The sequence below is a fragment of the Callithrix jacchus genome, chromosome 5 (assembly GCF_049354715.1).
Source record: "Callithrix jacchus isolate 240 chromosome 5, calJac240_pri, whole genome shotgun sequence".
Classification (NCBI taxonomy): domain Eukaryota; kingdom Metazoa; phylum Chordata; class Mammalia; order Primates; family Cebidae; genus Callithrix; species Callithrix jacchus.
Window position 1 is genome coordinate 51490009 of NC_133506.1, and position 23305 is coordinate 51513313.

A 23305-nucleotide genomic window follows, 5' to 3' on the forward strand; every position below is an offset into this window, starting at 1 on the left:
TATGTGTAATATTTTGATACATGTATACAATGTGTAATTATCAAATTAAGGTAATTGGCATATCCATCACCTCACACATTTATAATTTTTCTGTGTTAAGAACATTTAAAACTTTTTTCTATTTTGTAACATATGATAAATTACTGTCAACAATAGTCACCCTACCATAGAATACTACAATACATTGCTCCTAAGAATGATATTGTACCTGTTAACCAACTCTCCCCATCAGCCCCATCCTCCATACCCTTTCCAGCCTCTGGTAATCATTATTCTACTCTTCTAAGAAATCAACTTTTTAATCAATAGGTAACATCTTACTATCATCATTTCACTAATTATTTTCCATCTGTCCTGTCATTCTTTTATCTCTCTTTTTCTCTTTTGTTGTCTTGTCATTTGTGATTTGTTGACTTTTTGTGCCTTCTCTTTTTCATTTGTGTAGATTTTATAGGTATTTTCTCTGTGGTTACCAGGAGGCTTACATAAAATGTAACATAACTTACATAAAATGTCTTACTTACTTCTAACTTACAGTTGGAAAGTCTACTTTAAGCTGGTAACAAATTCAATCATGTACTAAAACTCTGCACTTTTACTTCCTTCCTGCAATACTTTATGTTATTGATGTCATAATCTATATTGTTTCATGTTGCATATCCAATAACAAATTATTGTAGTTATAGTTATTACTACTTTTAATTTTTATACTAGAATTAAAAGTGATTAATGTGCCACCATTGCAGTATTACAGTATTCTGTGTCTGTAGGTACAATGACCTTTATCAATGAGTTTTATACTTTCGTATGCTTTTATGTTGCCACTTCGCAACCTTTGTTTCCAACTTAAAGAATTCCCTGTAACATTTCTCATTAAGTTGGGGAACAATGAACTCTCTAAGCTCTTGTTTGTTTTGGAAAGATTTTATCTCCCTTTCTTTTTTGAAGAAGAGGTTACTGGGTATAATTTTTAGTGGTTGGAAGTTTTTGTCTTTCATGATTTTAAATGTATTATCCAACTTCCTTTTGTCCTGAAAAATGTCGCTGAAAAATTTGTTGATAGTCTAGAAAACCATAGGTCAATATCCCTTGTGAACATAGATGCAAAAATCCCCAACAGAACACTGGCAAACAAAATTCCATAGAACATTAAAGGAATTATATATTATGACCAAGTGACATTTATCTTTGGGATGCCAGCATGGCTCAACGTGCTCAAGTCAATAATGTGATATACCACATTAACAGAATAGGGGCAAAAATCATATAATCATTTCAAGAGATGCACAAAAAGAATTTGAAAATTTTAAACATCCTTTCATGATAAAAACTCTCAACAAACTAGCTATGAAAGGAATTTAGCCCAACATTAAAGCCCATGTATAGGAAGCCTGTAGCTAATTTCATATTCAACAGCAAAAAACTGAAATGTTTCCTCTAAGATCAAGAACAAGGCAAATATTCCCACACTCACCATTTCTATTTAACATAGTACTGAAAGTGCTAGCCAGAGCAATTAGACAAGAAAGACCAATAAAAATTACCTAAATCATGATGGAAGGAGTAAAATTCTCTATTTGCAGATGACATAGTCTTATACATAGAAAACCCTAAAGACATCACAAAAATACTCTTAGAATAATCAAATTAAATTTCATAATACAAATCAACATACAAAAATCAATTGCATTTCTATATATTAACAATGAACAATCCAAAATAATTACAAGAACAATTCTATTCATAATAGCAACAAAATAAATAAATACTTAGAAATAAATTTAACTAAGGAGATTAAAGACATTAACTGGAAGCTATACAACATGGATGAAAGAAATTAAAGACACAAAGAAATGGAAAACTGTCTCATGTTCATGGACTGTAAGAGTCAATATTATTAAAATGTTTATAAAAACATATAGATTTAATTCAATCTTTATCAAAATGCTGGTGTCATTTGTTTACAGAAATAGAAAAGAAATCCTAAAACCCATAAGATGCCACAAAAATACTCAGAAGCCACACTGAGAAAGAAAAAAGTTAGAGGCATCACACTTCCTCATTTTAAAATACATTACAAAGCTACAGTAACTGAAACAGTATGGTACTGACAGAAACAAATGTATAGACCAATAGACCAGAACAGAGAGCCCAAAAATAATTGCACACATATACAGCAACTGATCTTTGACCAAGTACCAAGAATACATAGGGAAAGTATAGTCTCATCAACAAATGATGTCAGAAACACTGACTATCCATAAGCAAAAGAATGAAATTACACCCTTTTCATATACCATACACAAAAGTAAAACCTTGAAATAGATTAAAGACTTAAAGGACCTGATACAATAAAACTCCTATAAGAAAATGTAAAACAGAAGCAAAATTTGTCCAGTCAATGATTTCTTAGATATGATACCAAAGGCACAAGCAACAAAAGTAAAAATATACTAGTGGGACTACATCCAACTAAAAAGCTTAGGTTATATTTATTTATTTATTTTTGAGACAAAGTCTTGCTCTGTAGCCCAGGCTAGAGTGAAGTGTTGCAATCTCGGCTCACCGCAACCTCCACCTTCCAGGTTCAAGTGACTCTCCTGCCTCAGCCTCCAGATTAGCTGGGATTACAACCACCCACCACCGCACCCAACTAATTTTTTTGTATTTTTAATAGAGACAGGGTTTCATCATGTTGGCCAGGCTGGTCTTGAACTCCTGACCTCAGGTAATCCACCTACCTTGGACTCCAAAAATGCTAGGATTATAGGCTTGATCCACTGTGCCCAGCCCAAAAAATATAATTTATAAAATGGAAAAAAATGTTTGCAACTACTATGTAACAATGGGTTAATATTCCAAAATATAATGAACTACTACAATTCAATGGCAAAAAAAAAAGCAAACAACCTGATTTTTTAAGTGGCCAAAGGACCTGAAAAGACATTTCTTAAATAAGTTGTACAAATGGCCAAAAGGTATATGAATAGATTCCCAGCATCATGAATCAATAGGGAAATGCAAATCAAAACCACAATGAGATATTATTTCACAGCTGTTAGGATGGCTATTATCATTTTTAAACAGATAATAAATGCTGGTGGGATTTGGAAAAAGTGGAACCCTTGTGCATTGTTAGCGGGAATGTAAAATGATACAACACTGTAGAAACAGTAATAAGGTTCTTTAAAAAGTTAAAAATAGAACTACCATATGATTCAGCAATCCTACCTTTTGGTATATGACCAAAAGATTAAAAAAAAGATTCTGAAGTTATTCATATATCCATATTCATTGTAGTGTTCATCACAATATTCACAATATAGCCAAGATACTAAAACAATGTTCATCAATAAACGAATGGACATAAATGAAGCATATACATACAATGGAATATTATTCAACTTTATGAAAAGGAAATCCATCATATGTGACATGTATGAAGCTGGAGGACATTACACTGAGCAAAATAACCTAATCACAGAAGTTCAAATACCTAAGATTTTAACTATATAAGGTATGTTCATTCATAGAAACAGTACAGACGCTGTTTACCAATGGCTGGAGGTGGGGAAGAATATGGAGTTGTTAATCAATGAGAATAGACTTTCAGTTGTGCAAGATTGGTAAGTTCTAGACACCTGCTGTACGACATTGTGCCTATAGTGTGGTGTGCACACAAAACGTAGAGGGTAATCTCATGTTATGTGTTCTTATCACAATTAAAAATTAATTAAAGCCTCTTTCCCCAAAGATTCAGACCCAATTTGTCTAGGGTGGTTATACAGAAATTTGTTTAAGTTTCCAGGTGAATTTATTGTGAACCAATGTTGAGAAACACCCGTCTATAAGGATGAGTCAATAAATTGAATAATTACACAAATTTGTCTATCAGAGATATCACCAGGCTAAATTATTTAATAAGGTAAATTTTCAGCAAGCAAGGGGTATATGTTTTAGCCATCCAGGGTACATAGTTACATATTAGGTGTACATTTAATTGTATACTTTGTCTTATAAGAAGAACTTAGAATAGATGAGGTGGTACAACAGACCAAAAGTAATTATCCAATATCGTACCATACACATTTAAAAATGCACAAACACTCTAATTACAACACATGTGATTAGTAAGGGTGATGGAAGAGTTCTGCTGAAAGGTAGCAGAGTATGTGGGTGAATGAAGGATTAAGCACATATTACTGTTCCCCACACCCCAAGAAGATGGTAGTCAGACCTCCTTGCACTGTAGGATCCACTAAAACTTTCTACATCTCTTTTTTTTCCATAAAAAGAGCTCTAATCTGTTTTTAAAAACACTTTTTGTGAAAATGCCAGTTTATAATTTTATATTGAAAACTACAGTTTTCAAGACAGAAAAATTAGAAAATACAGAAAATATAAATTTGGAAAAACATTATATTGATAAAACATGAATATTTTAGTTAATTCTCTTACTTGTATAAATGCACAGTTTATGAACTTAAATTAACACAGTACATAAACATTTATGCCCTTTTTAAAACTAAATTTTAATTGTATCATGGGCATTTCTAATATATATTTTTTGAGAAATAGTTCTATTATGTATACATATAGTACTGGTTACATAAATTTACATTGTTTTATTTAACTATGTCTATCTTTCATATTTAGATTGATCTTAATTTTTCACTTTTATAAAGACATAAAAATACAATAATGTGTGTGTAGGGGGGTGTTTATTGTTAAAGAGAATAAGTGGGTTTAGTGGAAGTAGCAATTCCATACACTGGTTTCTATAAACCTCACCTTTGTGCTCTTGATATACCTACGAATTACAGATTTACCTGCCATGCCACTCCAGGTGTTTTCATTCATTAGGTCTCAGGCAATATGCATTTTTCAGTAAGCCCCACAAGCAATTCTTATGCAGACAGATGGTTTGCAGCTTCTACCTGTGAAACTGGTATCAGCCTTTTAAAAATTCTCACACATATTGGCAAAGAGTCCATCAGAAAGACAACAACTTTTTATTTCCCTAAGCAATATATAATCATGTCAATTAAGATCAACTTTTAGAAATCCTGTGCTAATTTGATAAGCAGTGAGTACCTGTTGCTTTTCAGGATGCCTTCCATTGCTAGTGAAGATGAAGGCCATTATACATGCTCCAGTCATCATGTATTTTATTCTGTAAATTTCTATTTCTTTTCAATCTTTTGCCCATTTTTTCCTCAATGGTTTACAAGAATTCTATTTTAAAATTACTCCTTGGCTGAAAATATATTTCCTGGTTTATTGTTTGAATTTTAATTTTCTCCTGTTTATTTCTTGTCCTACAGAAGTTCTGGGTATTTACACAAGCACATAGTCTATCTTTGGCGAAGCAGCCACCAAATCTTCCTGGCTTTTTTATGTCATTGTTTCAAGTCTTTCTATGCTGCCACTCTTGTTTCTGTTGTTTTATTTTTTTACTTTTAACTCTTGAAACCATCTGAAATTTATCTTAAAATACATTTTCTTCTTCGTTTTTTAAAATTTTCCTTTGAGGCAGAGTCTTGCCCTGTCACCCAGGCTGGAGTGCAGTCACGTGATCTCTGCTCACTGTAACCTCTACCTCCAGGTTCAAGCAGTTCTCCTGCCTCAGCCTTCTAAGTAGCTGGGATTATAGGAGCCCACCACCACACCAGGCTATTTTTTTTTTGTAAGAGGGGTTTCTCTTTCTCTAAGAAAATTAACTCATTTTAACCGGGTATGCTGGCTTACGCCTATAACCCCAGCACTTTGGGAGGCTGAAGTGGGCGGATCACTTGAGGTCAGGAGTTCAAGACCAGCCTGGCCAAGACGGTGAAACCAAATCTCTACTAAAAATACAAAAATTAGCCCGGCATGGTGGTACATGCCTGTAATCCCAGATACGCAGGAGGCTGAGGCTCAAGAATCACATGAACCCAGGAGGCCAAGCCTGCAGTGAGCCGAAATTGCACCACTGCTGTCCAGCCTACATGACAGAGCACAAACCTGTCTCAAAAAAAAAAAAGAAAAAAAAATAATTCACTTTTTCTAAGAGGGTCTGTTTTTAATAAATGTTCTTGTTAGTATTTCTTGCTGTTATATGGCACAACTTTCTCTAACCAATATGTCAAGTTGTTTCCCATATAAAATGAGACCAGAAGGAGATAACATTCAGAGATAACAGATACTAATTATCTTAACACACTTCTCATGATTAGTACAGGTTGGAGATAAATTTTTACCTGATGTAGTTTTTAATGTGCATTAAAATATCTTGTTATTTTAAAAACAATAACATTGTTTTTCTTGAAGAAAAACAATGCCTCCTTCCCAAATGATTTTTTAGAGGTTGACACTTGAAACTCATTTATACAACCTTCAAACACTAACAAAATGTCACATGCTCATGGTGCAACTATTGTTAGGTTATTTCACGATTTTTATTAATATAACAAGATTCACTGGTGTCTACAGAATGTAAATGTAAATATGTATAATTAATATATACCAGGGAAATATTTTAAATGAAGTGTTACCTTTCTACTTCTCTCTGTCTCTTTCTCTCTTTCTCTCTCTCTATATATATATTTCTATATATATGTATATGTTTCCATATATATATACTTTTTTCTATATAAATATAGAGAGAGAGGGAGAGAAAGATAAAAGAGACAGAGACAGAGAGAGAGAGGCATATATATGTGTATATGTGTACATGTGTAAGTATCTGTTTGGTTTTGTTTTAACTTAGAGACCACTGTCCCCATTAAAACTGGACCGTGGGTGAAGGGGAGGACGGCAGCAAAACACACTGCCATGTGTGTACCTATGCAACTATCCTGCATGTTCTGCACATGTACCCCCAAACCTAAAATGCAATAAAAAAAAACCGGACCCATTCTGGAACAGACTGTCCTAAAATTTAGGACATAGAGATCCCAACAAAAGCAAAGCCTGGAAGACCTTGTCTTTTGATTGCAGGAACTGAGCACTAGAAAAACGTTTTCCTCTTTTTTTTCTCTCCTTTTTTTAATGTCAAAGGTGTAGTTGTGTCTCAAAGAAGAGTTTATAAGAGCTAATACAATTTTCTCACCACACAGCATAGAAATAACTCTTTCTGGGATGAGATGAGGAAATATCTGAAAAGAGATAGTAGAAAATAACTTAAAGGCAGCCATGAGGTTTCTACCTCTTGTTTTTGCCCTGTACTTCAACCAGACCACGACCTTAGCGGGGAGATGGCAGCAATCCCAGAGAAGTTGTACAAAACAGGGAGATGAGACCTTTCTTACCACGGTAGAGCCCAAGAAAACTAAGAACCCTTCATGAGCTCCCTGCCCCCCAGGCCATAGTGTGGCAGAGCAGCAGAGCTGGGTACAAAGATAAAGGCAGGGAGCCTGAGTATGGTCTCACAAAATCCTATAGACCAAAGTTTGCCAAGCTTTGCCTGCAAAGAGCCAAATGGTAAATATTTTAGACTTTGCAGACCAGCAGCCTCTGTTGCTACTTGACTCTGCTGCTGTCATGAGGAAACAGTCACAGACAACATACAAGCAAACACACGGGCAAGGATGTGTTCTGGTAACATCTTATTTGTGGCCTCAGAAATTTGAATTTCATGTAATTTTTGCATGTCATATATTTTTTTGAGATTAGTTTTCAACAAATATGAAATTAAAAACATATGCTTAGCCCACAGCCAGATAGAATCTATGGCCAGAAGGCCACAGGTATGCAACCAGTGTGGTACACATGAGGATGATGGAAAAGAACATATGTAAGCTTCTAATGAATACCTAGGGATGGGTGAAGAAATGGATGACAGAGCCGGTGAACTAGAAAATGACTTTCAGGTATGACAAGAGGATTCTTTCAAAGGATACAGTGTTAACCGTACAAGCAGTAAACCATGAAAGTATGGACATCAATGGTAACACAGCAAAGACCTGGAAGCTTGGTACAGTGAGAAAAGAGCACTGGCAAGGACCACAGGCCCCTCCCCACAGGCCAGGCTGGCATACAACAACTACACACATGCATGCATACATTCCAGCTCCCAGATCATCTCCAGAGAGGAGGGAAAAATCATATTACACTGGGAGAGACTGAGTTGCTAATCCTAAAAAAGGATTTTTGCTATCAAAAGAAATAAGAATAGCAAAAAAGCCCTTAAATTTGCCACATTAAAGCAACACAGTCCCTCCTGGTGGAATATGATTCTTACCTTCACTCCGGAGATGACCTGAGATCTGGGATGTATGTGACGTGGGTTCACAAGAGCAAAGACTTGGAACCAATCCAAATGCCCATCAGTGATAGACTGGATAAAGAAAACGTGGCACATATACACCGTGGAATACTATGCAGCCATAAAAAAGGATGAGTTCATGTCCTTTGCAGGGACATGGATGAAGCTGGAAACCATCATTCTTAGCAAATTGACACAAAACAGACAACCAAACACCACATGTTCTCACTCACGAGTGGGTATTGAACAATGAGAACACATGGACATAGGGAGGGGAACATCACACATTGGGGCCTGTCAGTGGGTGGGGGGATAGGGGAGGGATAGCAGAAGGTGGGGTTATTGGAGAGGGGTAGCAGTAGGAGAAATACCTAATGTAGATGATGGGGTGATGGATGCAGCAAACCACCATGGCACATGTATACCTATGCAACAAACCTGCACGTTCTGCACATGTACCCAAGAACTTAAAGTATAATACAAAAGAAGAGAGAAATCAGGATGTAAGAATTGAACAAGTATCATTAATGAAGAAAGGGTTATGTTTCAACACCTTAGTTATATGATCCCTTAACATTCCTGACTGCCTTAGGAATATCCAGTCTGATGTTTGTAGTCATCCCTCCACTTCTGAGCAAAATGAAATTCACACCCAAAAGAACACAGCCAAAATATTGTCCCTTTCATTTGAAGTGGCTCCTCCATCACATCAAATACTTTGGTCTATTTCTCTGATTTGTCTGTGGGTCTACATATTTATTCTTGGTTTACAATCACACTGTGTAAATTGCTGTAACTTTATAAGAACCTAAATAATTGGCAACAAAGTCTCATTTAATTATGCTTCTTTTAGAAAATTTAATCAAACTTCTGTATCATTTATTCTTTCAAATGAGCATCAGATTTCGCTATAAGGGAAAAAACAAATTCCTCTGGGATTCTGATTAAAATTTATTTAAAGCTACAAATTAATTGGGAAAGACTCCACATCTTCAGAATACTAAACTTTACCATTTAGAAATACGGTTTTCTGTATCATAGTTAAGTATTCTATGTCTCCATTAAAGTTTCCATTATCTTATTCAAAAAATACACATTTCCTTTAGGGTTTTGTAGGAGAGTTTTTTATTGCTAATGGAAGTTTAATAAATTTTATTATATATTCTATGTGTTACTGTTACAAAGATACTCATTTCCGTGCATTTATTGTATATATAATCCTTTTTACTAAAAGCTCTTATTACTTCTAATAGATTTTCAGATGATTCTCTGACTTCTTCAGATGGATATACTATCCTCAAACAATAATTTTTTTGTAGTTGTACTAAGAGATATTAAAGTTCATAGTTCACTGAAAAGAGTGCAAATGATCCTTAAAGATATGGGGAATAAACTCACCTTGGCTCATGAATAACAGGCTCCTATAGCATGCTACCCTTCACCCATCAGATAGGCAAAAATCCAAAGGCTCTGCAACACATTCTGTGAGGAAGCTCGGAAAAAAAGAGTCTCTTTCCAACGGTGATGATGAGATTGCCAAGTGATTCACCTTCTCGGAGAGGAACTTGGCAATATCTGCCAAGAATCCATGCAAATTCTAGAAATTTCTGGAATTTGTATGGATTCTTGACAGATATTACCAAGTTCAAAAACCCAGAAATTCCACTTCATGGAATCTCAGATATACTGCCAAAAACATGAAAAGGAAATGCCAAAAACAGGTACAAGAATATTCTTTGGTTTTGTACTTAGATTTTCTTTCTTTTTGTTTTCAGACAAGGCCACGCATTGTCACTCAGGCTGGAGTGCAGTGGCACAATCACAGCTTACTGCAGCCTCAACTTCCCAGGCTCAAGCAATCCTCCAACCTCAGCCTCCCGAGTAGCTGGAACTACAGGTGCACACCAACACGCTTGGCTAATTTTTAAACTTTCTGTAGAGATGGGGTTTCACCAACTTTATTGCCAGTTATTTAGGTTCTTATAAAGTTACAGCCTGGGCTGGTCTCAAATTCCTGGACTCAAGCAATCCTTCAGCCTTGGCTTCCCAAAGTGCTGGAATTACAAGAGTGAGACACTATGCCCAGGTTTAGAATTTTTTTTTTTTTTTTGTACTCTAAGTTCTGGGATACATGTGCAAATCTTACAAGATTATTGCATAGGTAAACATATGCCATGGTGGTTTGCTGTCTCTCTCCCCCCATCACCTACATCAGGCATTTCTCCCAGTGTTATCCCTCCCCAACCCCCACTGTCCCTCCCCTAGGCCCCACCCCTCAACAGACCCCAGTGTGTGATGTTCCCCTCCCTTTGCCCATGTGTTCTCATTATTCAACACTCACCTATGAATAAGAACATACAGTGTTTGGTTTTCTGTTCAAATTATTATTTATCAATTAGTTCAACAATTTCTGTTCTTCCTTAATAATAAAAGCATTCAGAAAAATAAATTGTTCTCTAAGAATAGATTTAGCCAGCCCAATATATTCTAATCTCTTGTGTTATTATTTTGTTCAAAGACTTTAAAAGAGATTTTTCTTCATTTCTGGCAACCTGTTTGTCTGAAAACCTGTAGTCCTGAAAGATTATTTCTTTATCCTTGAAATTTAAATGTGTTACTAATATATTTGTCCTATTTAATTTGGCAAGACTAATTGTTAGTCTTTTTGATTTTTAGATTTAATTATTTGGCTGGTTGGGTTTTTCAGTGTCTGAGAATTAGACTCTATATGCCTCTGTTCTCTTTTTCTACTATTCTTGTTTTGTAGATTTCCAGAAACTATCCTCATCTCTCATTTTTTTTTCACTCATCACTTTTAACACTTCTTTTTTTGCCTCGGAATTATGGGTGATTTTCTTGCCTTCCATGGGACAAATTCTATATTCTATTGTTTTCAATACATACTCTACAGTTCATTATCCCCACCTAAGTTCAATCATTAAATTTCCTTGCAGACATTTCAGTGGCAGATTGTTTCTTCTTCCTACTTATTCTAACTCTGTAAATGTACTTATAAAATGAATCTTCCTAATAATGCAAATTTTTAAAAACTATTCCCCTAATTTTGTAGTCAATCTATTTTTAAAGGGGCATTTTCTTTAATTCCTTATGGCTGTTCATTACTTAAAACCTTATTGGATTGAATTTTTGTGAACAATTTCTCTTTTAGCAGCTTTTAGTGGTGTGCCCTTTTACTGGTTCACCTCCACCTTCTAAAGTAAAGGCCTGATTTATTACTCTCATCTACTATTTCCTGGAAATTGTATTGTAGTTCTCACAAGCTAGTCCCATCTGCCCTCTATGTGGCTAAAAGTACTTAAAATATATACTATATTTAGGGCCTTTTCCTGAGTTCTAAAACTATTCCCATTTTAATCTTCGGCTGGTCATATCCTGAAGACTTTAGAAGTTTTGTCATATGTTACTCAGAAGATGACAGATGACAGATCATGACTTTGAATTTCAGAAACAACCACTACCTCTTTATCCAATAACACATAAGCAATCACAAATCAAGTAAGAAGCAAGACCTTCAGGGATGCTTGAATGGGGATACTTAAGTTTTCAGAAAGTACCCTTTTGAAACAGGTTGATTTTAAAGGGAAGCCTATATCCTTGAGGTAAACTTTTCCCAGTAAGAAGCTTCCTAAAATCTCTTTCTGTTACACTCCACAAGAAAGACAAAGGAACACAGAGAAAGGGGCTTTTGGTAAGAACACACGAACTTTTTTTTTTTTGACACAAGCTCTTGCTCTGTCACCTAGGCTGTAGTGGAGTGGCATGTTCACAGCTCACTGCAGCCTTCAGCTCCTCAAGCAGTCCTCCCACCCCAGCTTCTCAAGTTGCTGGGACTACAGGTGCAAGCCACCATGCCCAGCCGATTTTTCTATTTTTTGTAGACATGGGGTCTCACTATGTTCCACAGGCTGGTCTCAAACTCCTGGCCTCAAGCAATCCTCCTGCCTTAGCCTCCCAAAGTGCTGGTATTACAGGTATGAGCCACTATGCCCATGACCTTTTAAAGCTATTTTATGAGATTTTTAAACATCTTCTCCATACTAGTGTTAGAAACTGGTTTTCTTTTTTACCTTTTATAGGAAATAGTTTTGCTAACATCTTAGTGAAAAACAGTTGATAGTTTATAGTAAAAATATGAATAGTAATTCATTTATTCAATCAACATTTATGCTATACCTACTAGATTCTAGAAGAGTGGCTGGTACATTACATATATTGATATAATGAGAAACAAAATCCAATCCCTAACTTCAGGCTATATAATTTAGAAGTCTCTTCAGACAGATAAATAGATGATGGATAGATAGACAGATAGATATTATACATATATGTATGTACAATAAACCACAAGTACACATATATTTTTAGAATTGAACAAAAGTGTATTATCTCCTTACTTAACTAGCCTAGGTATAGAACGTTCATGAATGTATAAGTGTTCCAGTTAATCGTCACAGCTTGAAATGAATGTGTATGTACATATATGCATCATATGAACAATTGCATAGCAAATGATGTAGACAGAACACATTGCTTACACCAACAAACCCTTTTATCTTAACACATCCTTTTATCCTTTAATAAAGTCCATGATTTTTTTAATAGACATTATTAAGGGAATGAGCTGAATTTCAGGCATCTACAGTTGGTTTATCATCAACTTATATTTTGTAAGTGGTAAACATCAACACTTAGAAATTTTACATTTGGCTGTACCACACTATAAAAACAAAAAGCAACAATAATCACCTCAACCACAAGACTACATTTGTTCGATATTTCCATCACTTCTGCCTGTTGATACCCTCTGGCCTTCTTACAATGGGTACCATTTCAGATTCTGACTGAGAAGGAAAGAACTAAAGTGACTGCTGAAAACTCTAGGAATCCTACATTTTAAAAAGTCATAGGTGATTCATATTTATGTCTGTTGGTTTACTTTGGTTCGTTTGCATGGCTCTAAGAAATTTCTGGATAAAGAAAAATGATCAGAGAAAAGGTTTGGAAGAGCAAGAAAAGCAAATCGAAAAATAAATAAATACCAAGGTGACCAGAGATTGTGACTAAGTCTAAATTTTGAAAATTATTTCAGGTTATTTTTATTTTTACTCATCACAGTCAATGATGCTGTTGATAGTCAAATAGCCATCAAACTGTTAGCTAAGATGTGTCAGAATAAGGGCTCCTTTCTGAGGAGATTCGATGAATCTCTCTTCAGTGGAAGGGGATGGGCATTTTAACATTAGACTTTAATCAATAATTAAGAATGTATCTCCTGACTTAGATATAATGATAAAGAACACATAAAAATCTAATTACTTTAATAAAAAGATGCCAACCTTGAAATACTTCTTAAAATTAAAGGCCTGTTATACTTACATCAAGACAGACAGTTTACTTCCTAAGATGCACACAGGCACACATATATACACTCCCTCTTTTCTCATTCCTATGAACTTGAATTGTCTTAAAGATTTGCCAACGAGAGTATGTGACCTACTTAGAAAATCAATTATATACTTTTTATTCTTTCATAAGGTCTACAGTTTTTTGGCTCAATTCATGTGAAATGCAATAAACTTGTCCTTCAATCACAAAACACTGGTAAAAATACCTATAAAGCACTTTTAGATATTATGATATAAAATATCAAGTTAGAAGTAAAATTATTATATAATAGTTTGGGGATAAACTCTTGCTAAGTATTCAATAGTCCAGATGTTCAAAATCTTTCTTACATGCTAACCAAAATGTAAAATCTTTGGTAGAGAAATCAACATGAGATTTTTTTCTTCTTCTGTTATTTTCCAGGGTTAGGGGAGTGAGAATAACGAGGGCAGAGATTTTGCTTTTATCTAAGATATTATTCATAAAACAACAGGCAAACATGTTCCCTGAGTAAAAGTATATAACTTCATACTGGCCTTGTTTTTTAATAGGGAATGAACTGGCATTTTCTCCTGTCAGCTAATGAAACAATTGGGGATTACTGGAGAATGATAAATGGACAATTAACAGCTTTATCTGGAGACAAAGATTTGCCCATCTCTGAATGATGAGTTGGCAATTCTGTGTTTTGGAAGCTTGTTTTGAATGTTCAGAGGGGAAGCGATGGAGAACTACCAGTTATTGCTTTAGGAGTTTTGTTTGTTTATGTGTTTTTGCATTTATGCATGTATGTATGTATGTATTTTTTGAAATGGAGTCTTGCTCTGTCACCCAGGCTGGAGTGCAGTGGGTTGATCTTGGCTTACTGCAACCTCTACCTCCCAGCTTTAATCGATTCGCCTGCCTCAGCCTCCCAAGTAGCTGGGACTACAGGCACACATCACCACACCCAGCTAGTTTTTGTATTTTTAGTAGACGGGGTTTCACCATGTTAGCCAGGATGGTCTCGATCACCTGACCTCGTGATCTGCCCATATCAGCCTCCCAAAGTGCTGGGATTACAGGGTATGTATTATTTTTATAATTGTAAGAACAAATGCTAAAGGCATGCAAAATCATGTTGCAGCTCAAGATAACCATTCCTTTTCATATTATCCAAAAAATATTTCTAGCAAATTCTTGGTACAATGAAAAGTTTAAAAGTTTTAAACTAGAAAACTCTAAGGTGAAGCGTAAGAATGGGACTCAAGGCCAGGCGCAGTGGCACAAACCTGTAATCCCAGCACTTTGGGAGGCCAAGGCGGGCAGATCATGAGCTCAGGAGATCGAGATCATCCTGGCCAACATGGTGAAACCCCGTCTCTACTAAAAATACAAAAATTAGCCAGGCATGTGGCAGACACCTGTAGTCCTAGCTACTTGGGAGGCCGAGGCCGGAGAATCACTTGAACCTGGGAGGCAGAGGTTGCAGTGAGCCAAGATCGCATCATTGTACTCCAGCCTAGGTGACAGGGCAAGACTCCATCTCAAAAAAAAAAAAAAACAAGAATTGGTCTCCAAGAAATAGATCAGTTATTTTTGTGATTCCTAACTTGTCTCCAGAGTTAGATAGCTGACTGTGATAAAAGATTTTGCTAGCCACCCTAAAAAAAATTCTGAGACATAACACAATGGAATGCAAACCAGTCATCTAAAATAATTATGTCGACAGGAAAAGGTCACAAAAATTGGTATCAGATAAGGCAAACTTTAAGTCCCCATCCTACCATTTATTACCTTTATTATCTTAAGCAAGTTATATCACCTCTCCAGAATTAACTGACTCAGAGAGTTGTAGAAATTAAGTAAAAGGATGCACCTGAAATGCCTATCACTGGGCTTATCCTCAAAACAGTTTTATTAAATGAGTAAGTAAACATTTAATAAATGTTTGCTTTTATTACAATCATTTTTGACATGGCAATATATCCATGACATTTCTGAGTTAAAAAAAAAAAAAACAGGTGCAGAACCACAGGTAACTGTGATGTCATACCCATGAGTCCCCTGCATGCATTTCACATTGCTGTGTACACATGAGCTATCTGGAAGTAAGTTCTGGAAATGAATTATTGCTCTCATGTCATGATAATTTGGTTTATCACTCTTTTCTTTGTATTCTCAAGGTATCTTAGAGAAACTGTTAAGGTATATATATAAAATCAGTTTTTACCAGAGAGGCTTTAACATTTATTCAAATATTCAGTGGATGGGACTGAAATCTTACTAGTGACAGAGAGCAGAAAAAAAAGATAACAGGAGTAATCTGTCTTTAGAGATCTTTTTCAAAGATAAAAGGTACAAAGGAATGGTCTCGCTGCTCATCAGGACCACAAAGAAAATTATATTACCATTTCTGTGCTACTGTACCACTGTCTTTTAAATTTTATTTTTAATTGATACATAATAATTGCACATATTTATGGGGTACAGTGTCATGTTCCTATATGCATACATAATGTATATACTGTCTTTTGATGAGTGCCTTTTAAACTTCCCATGTAATAAAGAGAAATGTATTACTCATTTCAAATAACCTCTTAGAGAACTTCTGCTACTAGATATCTGTAATGTTTTTAAAAGAAAAATGAAGGGGTAGCAGTTTCTCTTTGGAGTCTTGTCAAACTGCAACTTATCACTAATGAGCTTTTCACAAAAGGAACTTACAGTAACATGCAATGGAATTTGATGGCATAGGAAAAACCCATCACCTCAACTGGTGGTAAAACTTCAATAGTATTACACTGATACATAAAGTAACTCATTGCCACACATGATGAAATCCCCAGACAGTCTCCTTCTGCTTTGAATTTGTTTAGAAGCTTTCTTAGGATACATCCAGGAAAACTTTAGGGAAAAGACTGACCAGGAAGAGGGGGCATTTCCTAGTCTGTGACCCTGAGGGAGATGGCCACCATTGGAGCTTCATATCCTTTTGCTCTGTGTCAGTAATCCCTCCAGCAAAGGCTAAGCTGATGGGGTCAGTCAGAGACACAGGATCTGCCCCAGTTTAGCCATAATGCATAGTTTTATGCACTGAGATCACACCATGGAAAACAAAAGTATATACACAACCTGGGAACAGAAGTAACTTAGCAAATGAGAGGCTGAATGGCTAGAGCAATGTCATCCGATACTATTGCTATGTGGAATTTGTTAAATTAAAATTTAAAATCCAGCTTTTCAGTCATACTGGCCACATTTCAAATGTGCAGGTATCTCGCGTGACTAGCAGATACCATACTGGACGGCACAAACACAGAGCATTGACATCACTGTAGTAAATTCTATTTAACAGCATTGGGAGGGAGAGAAGCTGCCATATAACGTGTTGACCTTCAAAATGTTGTATTATGTGTATTTATTAACTATTCAAAACTTAATTATCATACATTTAAATTTTAAGTAGTCATGTTTTAATTATTTTATATAATTTGTATTTGAAAGTTCAAAAAGATCACCCATTTTTTAACTGGGGCTACTAGGATTACAATCACAAGCACACCCTTAAAGTGGCTGAATTCAGAAATACTGTTATAGGTTGTTCTCTCCACAGCAAGTGTAACAATTTAAAAATAATGTAAGGCACATGTTAATTACAATGATGAAATAAAAAGCCATGGTTTTGCTTCAAAGGCTAATAATAAATTGCTTTTTAAACATTTATTTTCAGGTACAGGAACCATATCACAGATGGAGAGTATAATGAGACAAGTGTCAAATGGTATATATTGAGTATTAGATTCAAACTGTGCACAGCAAGACTGTAGAGTGACACTCCCAGGTATGGGATACCTGCTTCTCTCCCTCCCTGTTTTCTGTATAAAGCAGAAAATTAGAATATTTAGTAAGTAATGGCATTTACAGTACTGGCCTCTGTCAGCATTAACAGGAGTCCAAAATAGTAACCATGTGAAACTGTCTTTCATACAGTTTATTTCTGGGGAAAAATGATGCATTTATGTAGTTATTTATTTATTTATCTATTTATTTTAAAATATATATTGATTGCAGGGGTGGTGGCGCATGCCTGTAATCCCAGTAATGTGTGAGGCCAAGGCAGATAATCACTTAAGGCCAAGAGTTAGAGACCAGGCTGGCCAACATGACAAAACCCCATTTCTACTAAAAATATAAAATAATTAGCCAGGTGTGGTGGCATATGCCTGCAATTCCAGCTACTTGGAAGGCTGATGCATGAGAATCACTTAAACTTGGGTGGCGAAGGTTGCAGTGAGCCAAGATTATGCCACTGTACCACAGCCTGGGTACAATAGAGCAAGACACTATCTCAAAATACACATGCACACACACACACTTGTGTGTATGTGTGTGTAAGTGTGTGTGTGTGTGTGTGTGTGTGTGTAATGCTTACTATGAATGAGGCTCTGTTCCAGGCCCTGGTAATATAGCAGATAAAGCCCCGATCTCATGTTGGTTGCTTACTTTCTAAGCTACTAAGTAGAGTAAATAAACAAATAAAATGGAAAGTGTGTCAGAGAGAAGGATACAGTGTGTCGGCAAAAGCATGCTAATTTACATAGAGTGGCAGTCCTCCTAGGATGTCCATGTTGTAATTTCAGAAACCTATGAATATGTTACCTTACATGGCAAAAGGGACTTAGTTGTGAATAAGTTAAAGCTCCTGAGATGACATTATCATCCTGGATTATCTGGTAGGGTCCAATGTAGTCACAAGGGTCCTTATAAGAGGTGGAAGAGATGTGGAGGTGAGAACGAGTGTTGAAGAAATATCATTGCTTCTGGAAGGGGAAGAAATGTTGGCAACTTCTAGAAGCTGGAAAAGACAAAACAAACAACAAAACCCTAGTTCTCCTCTACAGTGTCCAAGAGAAATGCAGATCTGCTGACACCTTGATTTTAGCCCAGTGAAAAACATGTGGGACTCTGACCTCTAGAAGCATAAGTTAATAAATCTGTGGTGTTTCAGGTCACTAAAGTTGTAGTGATTTGTTATAGTGGCCAGAGGGAACTAATATGCTAGCCATGGAAGGCTTCATTGAAAAGTAGACATTTGGACAAAGATCTAAAAGGAGGGGTACCCCCCTTCCTGTGCAGAGATTGTGGTGATATGGAGCCTTCTACACTCCATACCTAGTCAGATCTCCAGGCATCTGGAACAACCACTCTCCTGGATTAGGAGTTTGAGTTGCCCTCAATCCCCTACGCCAACCCTGCAGATCACTGGGGACTGAGGAGATTCCCCAGCTTTATGACCAGGCACATCTCACCCACCAAATTCTTCCTTGTCAATGGTGCTTATGCCTGTGACTCGGGGCCTGTAGGTGGGCCTTCCCAGACTGGCTCCACCCATCTTGCCTTATAACCCCCAGGATTGAGCAGGGACCTCAGACTACTGTTCACTCTATGGATCAGCCCACTGTCTGAAGCAACAGAGAGATTCTACTGGCAAACAATGATCAAGTATATGCCTAGCCACATTGGCTGCAGCTGGCTCTTACCCATAAGGATCATCTATTGACTTGTAGGTAGAACTGCACAGCCCAGTAAAAAACCTGCTAAAAAGAAGCACACAGGGTTGCAGAGGCAAAGCCAAAAAACTCTACCCAACATTCTCTATAGTAACACCCCTAGGGAGAGGCAGAGGGGAAGGGAAAAAAACACAAGAATACTATAGGAATAAAAAGAAAAGGAGAAAAATCTTACTTGCATGAAAATAATTACAAAAATTAGAAGTGCCACCATCTCTAGATGAGAAGGAACCAGCATGAGAATTATGACACCATGAAAATTCTGCTTGTACTGACACTACCAAAGAATCGCACCAGCTCTCCACCAATAATTCCTAACCAAAATGTAAACTCAGAAACAGCAGATAAAGAAGTCAAGGCATGAGTTGCAAGGAAGCTCAATGAGATCCAAAAGAAGGTTGAAAATCAACAAAAAGTAACTTCTAAAGCTTCCTTCAATCCAGGAATTGAAGAAAGAGATAAAAATTTTAAAAAGAAATCAATCAGAGCTTCTGAATTGAAAACCCCACTTAAATTTCAAAATATAATTCAAAGCTTTATCAATAGACTGAACCAAGTAGAAGAAAGAATTTCAGACTTTGAAGAATGGTCTTTTGAACTAACTGAGACAAAAATAAAGAAAAAGAATTAAGAAAAATGAACAAAGGGTTCAAGAAATATGGAATTATGTAAAGTGACCAAACCTACAAATTATTGGCATTCCTGAGAGAAGAAGAAAAAGTAAATAACCTGGAAAAACATATGTCAGGGAATAATTCAAGAAAATTTCCCGTTTGATAGAGAGGTAGATATCCAGATGCAAGAAATCCAGAGATAATATACAAAATGAAGTTCCCCAAGGCATATAGTCAGCAGAATAGCAGCCAGAGAAAAAGGCCAGATCATATACAAAGGGAACCTGATCAGGTTAACAGCAGATTTCTCAGCAGAAATCTTACAAACCAGGAGAGGAATGGGAGCCTGTTTTCAGCATTCTTAAAGAAAAGATATTCCAACCAAGTTTTTCACATCCCACCAAACTAAGCTTCATAAGTCTAACAGCAGACTTCTCAGCAGAAATCTTACAAGCCAGGAGAGGATTGGGAGCCTGTTTTCAGCATTCTTAAAGAAAGGAAACTCCAACCAAGTGTTTCATATCCCAACAAACTAAGCTGCAAAAGTGGGGGAGAAATAAAATCTTTTCCAGACAAGTAAATCCTAAGGAAATTTGTTACCACTAGACCAGCTTTACAAGAGATTCTTAAGGGAATTCTAAACGTGGAAACAAAAGAATATCTATTACCAAAGATACATTTCACTACATAGCCCACAGATCCTACAAAGCAACCACACAATAGAAACTACAGAGTAACTAGCTAAAAATAGAATCAAAATCTCAATATCAAATAATTATCTTAAACATCAATAATCTTGAATGTAAATAGTCTGAACACCCCCACTTAAAAGGCACAAGATGTAAACTGGATTTTTTTAAAGACTCACCTATCTTCTATCTTCAAAAGATGAATCTCACATGTACCAACACCCATAGGCTCAAAATAAAGGGTTAAAAAGATCTATCATGCAAAGAAAACAAACAAACAAACAAAAAAGCTGGGATCACTATTCTTATATCAGATAAAAACAGATTTTAAACAAACAATAGTAAAAAATGACAAAGGACATTACATCATGATAAAAGGTTCAACCCAACAAGATGACTTAACTATTCTAAATATATATGCACTTAACAGTGGAGCACTCAGGTTCATAAAACAACTACTTCAAGACCTAAAAAAGATTTATACAGCTAAGCAATCATATTGAGAGACTTCAACACACCACTGACAGCATTAAACAAAGGCAGAAAACTAACAGATAAATTCTAGACTTGAATTCAACACTTGATCAACTGGACCTAAAAGACATCTACAGAATACTCCCTCTATCAACTACAGATTAATACATTCTCCCATCTGCACACAGAACATACTCCAAAATTGACCACAGGCTCACCCATAAAGCAAGTCAAAAAATTTTTAAAAATTAAAGCCATACCAACCACACACTAGGACCACAGTGGAATAAAAATACAAATTCATGCCCTAGTCCTCTTTTTTTTTTTTTTTTTTATTGCATTTTAGGTTTTGGGATACATGAGCAGAACGTGCAAGACAGTTGCGTAGGTACACACATGGCAGTGTGTTTTGCTTCCTTTCTCCCCTTCACCCACATTTGGCATTTCTCCCCAGGCTATCCCTCCCCACCTCCCCTCCCACTGGCCCTCCCCTTTTCCCCCCAGTAGACCCCACCTAGTCCTCTTAAAACCACACAACTACAGGAAAATTAAAAAAACTTGCCCCTAAATAACTTTTGGATAAACAACAAAATTAAGGTAGAAATTTTTTAAAAATGTTTGAAATAAATGAAACAGAGACACAACATACCAAAGTCTCTGGGATATAGAAAAAGCAGTAGAAAAAAAGAAAGTTTACAGCACAAAATTCTTATGTGAAAAAGTTACAAAGATCTCAAACTAACAACCTAATATTACACTTAGAGGAACTAGAAAGACAAGAACAAATAAACTCCAAGGCTAGAAGAACAAATAAAATAAGTAAAATCAGAGTTGAACTGAACAAAATTGAGACCCAAAAATCTATACAAACAATCAATGAAAGAAAAAGTTGTTTCTTTGGAAGTAAATACAAGATTGGTAATCCACTACCTAGATTAACAAAAAAAAAAAAAAAAGAGAGAGAGAGAGAGAGAGAAAGGGAGAGATCCAAATAAGCACAATAAGAAATGACAAAAATGATATTACAACCAATCCCACAGAAATGAAAAAGATCCTCAGAGACTATTATGAACACCTCAATTCACTCAAACTAGAAAACCTAGAGGAAATAGATGAATTCCTGGAAAAACACAACCTCCCAACATTAATTCAGGAATAAACTGAAACACTGAACAGACCAATATCAAGTTTTGAAATTGAATCAGCAATAAAAACATACCAGTCATAAAAGCCCAGATCAGATGGATTGTGTGTTAGTCTGTTTTAGCATTTCTACAAATAAATACCTGAGACGGGATAATTTATAAAGAAAAGAGGTTTAATTGGCTTATGATTCCACAGGCTATACAGGAAGCATGACTGGGAAGGCCTCAGGAAACCTACAAATAGACTGGAAAATGAAGGGGAAGTAGGTACTTCTTCACATGGCCAGAGGAGGAAGAAGAGAGACAAGAGGTGCTACACACTTTTTTTTATTGGACTTTATGATCTGGGGTACATGTGCAGATCATGCAGCATTGTTGTATAGGTACACACATGGCAATGTGATTTGCTGCCTCCATCCCCCTATCACCTATATCTGGCATTTCTTGTCATGCTATCCCTCCCCAACCTCCCCACCCCCTACTGTCCCTCCTTGGTCCCCACAACAGACCCCAGTGTGTGATGCTCCCCTCCCTGTGACCATGTTTTCTCATTGTCCAACACCCACCTATGAGTAAGAACATTCAGTGTTCGATTTTCTGTTCTTGTGCCAGTTTGCTGAGAATGATGGCTTCCAGATTTATCCATGTCCCTACAAAGGACACAAACTCATTGCTTTTTTATGGCTGCATAGTATTGCATGGTGTATATGTGCCACATTTTCCTTGTCCAGTCTATCATCAATGGCCATTTGGGTTGGTTCCAGGTATTTGCTATTGTAAGCAGTGCAACTATGAACATACGTATGCATATGTCTCTATAACAGAACGATTTATAATCCTTTGGATATATACCCAGTAATAGGATTGCTGGGTCAAATAGAATTTCTATTTCTAGGTCCTTGAGGAATCACCACACTGTCTTCCACAATGGTTGAACTAGTTTACACTCCCACCAACAGTATAAAAATGTTCCTATTTTTCTACATCCTCTCCAGCATCTGCTGTCTCCAGATTTTTTAATGATCACAATTCTAACTGGCATGAGATGATATCTCAATGTGGTTTTTATTTGCATTTCTCTAATGACCAGAGATGACGAGCATTTTTTTCACATGTTTGTTGGCCTCATATATGTCTTCTTTTGAAAAGTGTCTGTTCATATCCTTCACCCACTTTTGAA